This window comes from Zingiber officinale, chromosome 6A (genome assembly GCF_018446385.1).
Source record: "Zingiber officinale cultivar Zhangliang chromosome 6A, Zo_v1.1, whole genome shotgun sequence".
In the NCBI taxonomy this organism is placed as follows: Eukaryota; Viridiplantae; Streptophyta; class Magnoliopsida; order Zingiberales; family Zingiberaceae; genus Zingiber; species Zingiber officinale.
Genome location: NC_055997.1, coordinates 78,799,169 through 78,808,902, shown reverse-complemented (window position 1 = coordinate 78,808,902; position 9,734 = coordinate 78,799,169). Strand labels below are relative to the sequence as shown.

The window sequence follows — 9,734 nt, the reverse complement described above, 5'->3', positions numbered from 1 at the left end:
GGACTGGCCGACCAAGGATACAGGTCGGGGATTCTAGCCTTGTAGCACCGGATACATGGGCAAGCGTACAGGTCAGGACTGGCCGACCAAGGATACAGGTCGGGGATTCTAACCTTGTGGCACAGGACATAGCGTACAGGTCGAGACTAGCCAACCAAGGATACAGGTCGGGGATTCTAGCCTTGCAACACAGGATATATGGACAAGTGTACAGGTCGAGATTGGCCAACCAAGGATACAGGTCAGGGATTCTAGCCTTGCGGCACAGGACATAGCGTGCAGGTGGGGTTTAGCAAACACCAAGAGCCAGTGCAGGGATAACGATAGGAGCAGGCCAGGCGCTACGCGACAAGCAGTCCTAGGAATCGTAACCATCTATCAGAGAATAATCACTGCCTGATAGAGAATATGCTAATGGTCGAGTACTTACAATACTCTGATTCCTTTCTAGACCAATAAGAAGACGCCACGTGTCACCCACCGCCAAACAAAGCCTGACATCTGACATTCCCTGACACTCGTCAGATTTCAGAAGAATCCGTTGCGATATAAAAAGGGATTCTTTGTCCCTTACCCAGGGACGCTCACTCGTCATTTTTTACTCGTCTTTACTTTTCGTCTTTTCTCTGTGCTTCTGGGGAAAAAGTACCTGACTTGAGCGTCGAAGGACCTGACCCGGGGACTTTTTCCCTGGTTTTTGATCTCTAATGACAAGTGGGCTCGTCTGAGTGTGCGCAGCATCCTTGCTTCACCATCCCCGTCATCTACCCTCGTCATCCGTTCGTGTCAAGGCCCCCGGCGGGTGCTAGATCGACCAGGCCTCACATCAACTTTCTGTCAGCCTTGACTTCAGCATCACCCGCCTCCGCCTGACTCAACTTCCGGACGGGATCAAATTTGGCGTCGTCTGTGGTAATACAACTACCTATTCCGGAACGTGACGATGGAGGACTCAGGTCGAATCAATGTGACTATGATTGTAGGAGAGTATGAACTCTTCAAGGAGGCCAAAAAGCGGGCGGCCTCAGAAAAGCAGCAAACAACCGCCTCTCGACCAAAAAAGCTACCTGAGGTTTCCAAAGAACCTGCTTATGCCTCTGATCGAGGCTCCAAACGGAAACAACCTCTAGAGTTTCCCCTTGCTTTCTATAGGGAGACGGGCCAAGGTTACTATCAACCTGAGCCTGGATATTACAGCCACAAGGAGCAACCTCAAGTTTCTGTGGCTAAAAGTTCGTTACCCAAAGATTCAAAGAAAGGGAAGGCTATCGTCCCGCACGACGAACGCCGGTCGGAACCAGAAGAGAAAGTGCCCTTCTCTTCTAAAATCCTGGAAGAAAAGCTACCGAAAGGGTACCGACCCCCTGCTATTGGTGAATACGATGGTAGTAAGGATCCTGAAGAACACCTCCGTAAATTCACGAACGCAACCTTGCTGCATCAGTACAGCGACGCCATTAAATGTCATGTGTTTCTGAACACTTTGTTGGGATCTGTCCAGAAATGGTTTGATGGATTGTCGTATGGGTCCATCACCTGCTTCTTCGACTTCAAGATAGCATTCCTGCACCACTTTGCCAACAACAGGAAATATCAGAAGACTGATCACTGCTTGTTCGATCTCAAGCAGAGGTCTGCCGAACTATTGAGGAGCTATATCAAGCGCTTCAATCAAGTGGCCCAGGACGTTCCCTCGACCACATCAGAGATACTTATGAGTGCTTTCTCCCATGGGCTAACTGAGGGAGAGTTCTTTAGGGATCTCATTAGAAATCCCGTAAAGAATTTTGATGAGATGCTGGAGAAGGCAACCAGTTATATCAATGTGGAGGAAGCGCAGGCGGCGCGAAAGAAGGCAGACAAGCCACCTCCTGCTATCAACAGGCCAGAAAGAAGAGCACCTCAGCCGCCCGCTCAGCCTCTCCCACGTGCTCGGGATATCCGACCAACTTTCCACCCCGGTCAAGTTGCCCGGCCGGTGCCACGGGTAGCTGCAGTTCAAGGCCCTCGACCTGGACCATGGGGATCGCGCTATTGCACATATCATCGGTCCCACACACATGCCACCAACTACTGCTACCAATTCGCCCATGATTCTAGGCGAGCTGCTGAGCTGGGTTTGCCGCCACTTGAGTTGGCTTCTCAGGTCCAGCGAATGATAGAGGAGCGGCGAAATGCAGTGGGGCAGGCTAGCCAACCCCGATCTAAGCAAGAAGGGCCAAGCATGCAGCCACAAGGGCGCACTGGAGAACCAGGAGGAGCCCGCGAGGCGGAAAATCGAGGCAACGCGGCCATAAGAGACATATGCATGATCTCCAGAGGTCCCACCGACAGGGATTCATGCCGAGCACACAAGTCCCATGAACGCCGGTTAGAGATATATATTGTAGGATGCAGCCAAGAGTAGAAGGTACAAGGACGCACGGAAGCAGAAAGAGCAGAGAGCCATAATGAAGGAAGCACCGAGGAAAAAGTTCCATGGAATGGCTGCGATGACCTATTTATAGCGGTGATTCATGAGGGCAAAAGAGTCAAACTGCCATCCAACGGCCCATAGTAAAAGTGGTTTGGAATAGTGAAATAACAGAAGCCGTCAGATCCCCACAGAAATCGAGACAACTGTAGATGGCCCAATGTACGAGGATCATCAAAAGTTACCTCGGGAAACAGTGTTACACATGGCAAGGCGGTACGAGTTCCATGGGGAAATATATTCAGTTTTGTTAAGGAATGAGTCTAGCTCGGGAGTCATTTCCATTAAGGGATGAATCCAGCTCGGGAATTATTCTCGGTAAAGGATAAACCTAGCTCGGGAATCAGTTTTAGTAAGGGATGAAGTCTGATTGAGAACTAGCTCAAGGCACGAATGGAAAAGTTCCAGGGACCCTGGTCGACATGTCTCCAAGTTCAATCTTTGAGTTCAAAATTAATCCCAGGTCGGGAAATAAATAAATCCCAAGTTGAGAAACAAATCGATACTAGGGCGAAGAACAAGTAGCTTTGGAAAATAGATCAATGGGTGCGCTAAGTTTCAACATCTGTATGTACACAGGTAGGTCTGTCAAACTTCAAAATTACACAGAGGATCACATCATGTCAAGGCTGAGGGCCTGGAGGAATCGCATTGCCGGGGAGAGGGGTCGGAAGTGTCAAGAAGTCGATATTCGAGGCGAAGGACGGGAAGGCTTCATCAGGGACTTCATCTAGCAGGCGCTCCCTGTCCAGGAAGTTAACAGGGGGGATGGAGTGAAGAAGTTTTTTCTCAAACAGTTGGCGCACTACGCCCACACCCCCGTAGCAGACCATCCGATCGGCGAAGTCTCCTATCTTCTTCTAGAACAAGGGAGACTTAATATAAGAGAGCCTGTAAGCTTCGAGACGCTCTCCTTCGCCTGATCTATACTTCACCAGCTCCACCCGCACTTCCTCTATAGAGGCCAAGGCCAGTGCCTTCTCTTTCTTCAGGGTGGAAGCCTCCGTTTGTGCCTTGTGGAGATCTGCTTGAAGGGCCTTAATGGTGGCCTGGTCTCGATCCTGCTGAGCCTTGAAAACTTTCTCCCGGTCGGCGCTGGCTGCCAGGTCTACTTGGACAACCTCCAGGCCTTTTTTAAAGTCGTATGAGACTCCTGGAGGGCCTTCAGGTCTGCAGAAAGGGAGGCCATCTCTGAATTCTTCTCCTTCAATTCATCCGTCAACTAACGGCGACGCTGCCCCTCTAAAATCAGCCTGGAATCGCTGGTCTGTAGGGCCGCCTGCAGCTTTTTTATCTTTTCGGTGGACTCCTGAGCTAGGTCGCGAGCAGACTGGGTGGACTCCCCGATCGCATGCAGATAAGAGTCCAGGGGGTCAAACGGATCGCGGGGAGTCAACAGTAATTCCACTTCCCACAGGCGGGCCTTTAAGGAATCTACTTCTCAGAGTAGGTCAGTGGCAAAATTGGTTAGGCATAGGCTACTGGAGCAGGCCTACTCGGTAACTAGAAGAAAATCAACAATAATATCGAAGTTAAGTCAAAGTAAGGGAAACTCACCTATATAATGTGTCGGGAGGCCAGATCCAGACTCTCCCACTTAGAGCCTCCACAAAACTATTCGGTGGCGGATCACCAAAGAGTGGCTAGGTCCCCCTGCAGAAAAATTTTGCCACGAACTGGAGGGGTGTCTGCTTCTGCTGAAGTTCCTGCCTGGTTTGGTGCTAATCCGACCACAGAGGGAAGGTGCCAATGGGCTATGAAATCCTGCTCATTCCTCTGGGGCTTTGTGGGGGGGGATGTGCGGCTGATGGAGAGGAGGTGGTTGGAAGAATGGTAGGACTGGCCGGGCCCCCGAGCTGGTTTCACTACAACAAAATTGCTCATAGACATCGGTTTTCCACCGGTGTCTATTTGATTTTCGACCGATGTCTATGAAGCCGATGTTAAAAGTCTGCCATTTTAGACATCGGGTTAAAACCGGTGTAGTATCACTTAACGACACCGGTTTTCGAATCGATTATTAACCGGTGTAGTATCACTTAACGACACCGTTTCATACACGGTGTAAAACCGATGTAATATTGTATGTTAATAACACCAATTTTGGCAGCGGTAAATGACCGATGTAATATTACTTTATAACACCGGTTTTACATCGGTGGAAAACCGATGTAATATATATTTTTTCTAACAACACAGATTTGATTTTAAAACCGACAATAACAAAAAAAAATACACAAATATTCACAAATTGTACAAATATTCTTCATTCAATAATATCCATAAAATACACAAATATTCACAAATTATATAAATAATCTTCTTACAACAATATCCATAAAATACCCAAACATTCTTTTTACATCAAAAGCTAGCTAATAAATATCAAAATCAAGGTAGAACATTCTTTTAACACATCAAGGTAGAACCGCACTTCAAATGTAATCTAGCATGCATTCAGCCCACTCGAACCGCACTTCATCAATTTCAACTCTGAAGTACTTGAGATTTGTAAACTGTAAAAACACATAAATCCACCATATGTCAAATAACTAAAACAAATGTGTACATGTATCAAATAAAATAGAATACTGAGTTTTTAAAGGCTGCTGTGCAAGATAACGAATATAACATAGAATCTAAAACTTTCATATATGACACTTAGTATATGATGCTTAGAATATAACATAGATAATTTGCTCCTTCTAATTCAAGTGTACAGATTGATAAGAACCGACAGCATCATACAACAACTTACTAGGCATGATAATGGTTGAACAAAGAAATATGACTACACAACAAATCTAGTGAAGCATAGAAGAACAAAGCTACCTCTGATGAAGAGATATACTATTTATTGTACTACCTCTGATGCCATCTTGGTATCCTGAATATCCTGCACTAAGCCCCCTATTTTCTGTGATTTCTGCTACCAACCACAGCAGCAAGGAATGCGGCAAGAAGGCAGTTGCCTCCTTAGTTCAGCACCCAAAACAGCAAGTTAGAGCTTCCTTTTATGTCCATTCAATCCTCTAGTAAGTAGAAACTATTTTCCCTTTGGTTTATGATGGATTTGGAGTGTCTTGACCTAAGATATAATCCTCTTGTAGCCCTCTATATTAAAGGCCAGCATACATGGAAAATTCAGCATATTCTTCTGAAGTCATAACAGAGTAGGTAAACTTTACTTGTAGTTTTTATTCATTTGCTTCATGTAGGAGTAGATTCTAGTAAATTCCCACACATTTAATGTTTAATGATCGGCTAGGGATAAGATTAGCGATCAACATGATCATTTCCTCCCTATAGCCATGTGGTAGAGGTCGAGCTTGTAGCCTAAATAATGTAGTTAAGGGTCTCTATCTGATTAATGAAAAACATGAATATAGGTAAAAACAAAAGATGTGAGTAAAATAATGAAGAGGGGTTAAATCATAAAAACAAAGAGTTCCCTATTCTTGAGGTACCCACAGACATATTGACACTCACTCTTACTTCTAGTTGAACTTGAAATTCATAGGTATAGCTAAATATGGTAATGGGTACCCTTTAAGTTTGATTACCCATTTATCTTAATAGGTTAGGTTAAATTCGAGTATCAATGTGTTAGATATTTAGAGGAAGTTGAGCAGGTTAAAAATGTAATCAATACTTTAATCCTAAGGTTACCATTTAAGATAGCTTATCCAGCCACTCTACTCACTGCAGCTCCTAATCTCTAATTCCTTTCTTCTTAGGCAATCATTTAGTCTCCAACTAGTATCTGGTTTGTAACAAAAGCATAGCATCCGGTTTGTAACTTATTTTAGGCAAATAAAGCAACCATATAAGCTTATGAAATGAGAGAATGCTACACTCATTAATGGTTGCATAAGGATTGCTTAAGTCAACATATAAATTTTCTTTAATGGGATGTAGGTCAATTAATATGGGTTGTTTAATTCATGTGTTTTATGTTGTGTGAATTGCTTAAGGTCATCCCTAAGCTACTGTACATGCTATGTCAGAGCTAAATTCGTCCCAATTTGTGTGGGTTCTTTTCTCCTTTTCACCTAAGCCATATGCATAAACCATGTACATATTAAGTAGAAGCAACTAGTTTTCACTCTTGTGAAACAAAACATCTAATGCTTTTTGTAAACGTTTACATGCTATCAAATTAAGAGTGTCAAGTTTTGATTGGAAGTGTGGATGTTTCCAGCGGTATACAGCTTTCTGAAGAATCAAACATAATCAAATACACCGCTACAATGTGATAGTGTACATAAGCATATCACGCATAACAAGCCACAAGTCCTATCAATCTACCATTAATTATGTACTTACATTCATAGTATTGGTTCAAGTCATATCTAAGTTCATGTCGATCTCTTCACATTTATAAATTTTTCAAATAATTAATATTAGCTTCTGCAAATGATGTTGCCCCTACAGATAAAAACATTCATTGGACAATAAAGGTTGAGAAAAATAACCACCTCAAAGTTTCCTTTCAGTTCTGATTCGAGCTTTTTGGTGAGACTCTCGTTGTACAATTCCTCGTAAGCCAACTGAATCTGCTTTCTTTGGGTGGCATTTCTATGCGCTAAAATGTTGATCAGTGTCTTCTCATTAGTTCCCCATCCTGACACATGTAGATGTCGCGGTAAGGCTATTTAGCTTATACAAATTTTGCTTCACTATTTCTTCATAAATTTATATATGCTATTCAAAACTAGTGTATCTGAGCAAGGTATCGAAATACACTGTAGAAGAACTTGCATCTCTCTTATGCACAATGACATTATATGAGGCCTTGATGAACCCATTGCTAGACATTAGGCTTCAAAGGGACAAGGCTTCAGGGATGGACAAATAGAACACTTTTGCAAACTCCAAGAAAAATTACCATCACAGTCTATGCAGTTTAATAGTATTTCTCCAGCTCCAAGTTCTTGGACAGCTTTTGCAAGTTCAAAAGCTCCAATAGGCCGAACCTCACGTCCACCATTGACCTGCACAAGAAAAGGTCAAATCAGACAAGAGAAAGATTTGAAGACCTTGTTTGTTCATCTGAGGTTAACACAAAGTAATCCAATTTATAGTTACGAGTTTGGGTTGAAGCATCCAGACTAGTTTGAAGAAATTGGTGACAAAATACATGACTAGGGAAAATAATGTGCATAAATAATGAAAAGCTTACTGTGCACTGATACCATGCCTACTCTTCACCTGAGGGGCCTGAAGTTATCATGGAAGAAGAAATATAATCATAGAGAAGTGGAAAGAAACATATAATGAGAAAAGCAATAATTTGTGGAGCTAAAAGAAGCAAGAAAGGCTAAATTATAATTATATAGTACCTGGGGAAGAAACCTTAATGGTCTTAAATTCAACATCATCAGGGCTCCCGACAAAGACTCTCCGAGGGTCAATGCTCACAACTACTGCCTGATGGAGTTAAAAGTATCGACAATAAACATTATCATTGTCATTGTTTTTTTTAGTAAGTCAGATGCATACTGCACAAAATTGAAAATCCATTTTCCACAATAGTGAATATCAAGAAAAGAAGGTGACAAGAAATGCAACTTGAGTTGTACTCTCAGTAAACAATTAACCTATCACATACTTTCATTGAACAGGTTCAGATAGGGAGAGAGAACAGCTGAAATATAGGTGCAACAAACATAGGATCAAGGTTATAGAATGGGAACAAATAAACATCAAGAATATACGTAGTCACCAGCTCTCCTCATTGCAGCGATAACTCGTTGATAAAGATCAATTTTTAGCATAGAAAGGTCTTCCACCCACCAGTCCTGACAATGCATCATTAATTTTCCTGATCTGCTATCACATTCTAAGTGAGCTAAACCAGAAACCAAATCAAAAGAAATCCGTAAACGATGCTCAAGGGAAAATTCATTGAGTGGAAATTACCCAAAGATTTCAAATCAACTTCTCACGAAGACACAAATTTGACTCTAAATCATTCCGAAACCCTCCAATTAGGAACCAAAACTTCAAGGAAAGCTCGAATCACTTCTGACCTCTCTGTGACCCATTCTAACAAACAGGTAACGTGCAACTCTCTACAACTTGTTCATCATGGAAAACACAACACAACTCAACCTCAAATCATCGAACACCAGCCAAAATCTCTAGGAAAACCTACTGTGAACACATCAGAAATCACTGTCAAACAATTTTGGGTAACATACGCAAACCAAGCAGTAACCTTCAACTGAAACCTCCAACAAGAACACATCCCACCGAGAAGAATCCAACCCGAATCATATACAAAGAAAAACCAATCAAACACATCCACAGAAGAGGAAAACATATCGAAAGCGTCTACAAAAGAAGTAAATCAAAACATCTCCAGGAAGAACAATCAAAGCCTTTACCAGAAGAAAACCAGTCGAAATCCATACCAAATCCTCACTTTCTATAGGTTTTCCACCCCACTATACCTCATGGATTTCGAGTTATCACAGGTAGATACACTTGCCTCTTTCTTCTTCGTCTCGCCTCCACTCGTCCTCGCGTTGTGCCCCGTCAGCTGTGGCGCCGCCTGCGAAGCTCAGCTAGGCAGCGAAATGGCGCGACGAGTGGCTCTGTGGACTCGGGAAAAATGGAAAGAAGAGAAGGGTCGGCGGAATAGGGCAGGGAGATGTGATGAGGAAATGAACCCACTGTTCAAAGGGGACGGCGACGGCGAGAAATCGAGGGAGCGGAAGTTGAGGCGGCGCCAGCAGCTAGGGTCGAGGGAGGCGCGGTACCAGGACTTGCAGACGAAGGGGACGGCGACGGCGAGATCTCCGAGGGCGAGACGGCGGAAGGGGAAGAGGGAGATGAGGCTGAGGTTTAGGTTTAGGTTTAGGTTTATGTTGAGAGAAGGGGCACGATATTGGTTTAGGTTTGGAGGGAATTTTGTGAAGTCTTGTAAATTTTAGCAGGTGAAAAAATTAAATTATTTAAGAAGGGGTTTATTAACATCGGATTTTAAAAACCGATGTTAAAATCGGTGTCTATTAACCAAAAAAAGGGCGCTCATAGACATCGCCTAAAAAACCGATGTCTATGAGCTAAAATCTGCGCTCATAGACACCGGTTTTTAGAAAAACCGGTGTAAAATACTCAAAAACTTCGGTTTTAGCCTAAAACCGATGTTGTTCCACTGATGTCTATGAGCGATTTTGTTGTAGTGTTTTCAGCAGATCTAGCAGAAGGGTCGGCCTGCTCAAGAGCCAGGACCCGGATGGGAGTAGGGGCTGGG

General features: G+C 43.5%; 1 long non-coding RNA gene across 1 annotated transcript; it reads right to left on the bottom strand.

Annotated features, from left to right (window-relative positions):
- Positions 1–7,365: 7,365 nt before the first annotated feature.
- Positions 7,366–7,911, bottom strand: LOC121994103. The gene is made up of 3 exons (XR_006115583.1): positions 7,816–7,911; positions 7,656–7,693; positions 7,366–7,467 (listed from the first exon to the last, which is right to left on the bottom strand). It is a non-coding gene; the product is annotated as an uncharacterized LOC121994103 (long non-coding RNA).
- Between the last annotated feature and the right edge of the window lie 1,823 nt (positions 7,912–9,734).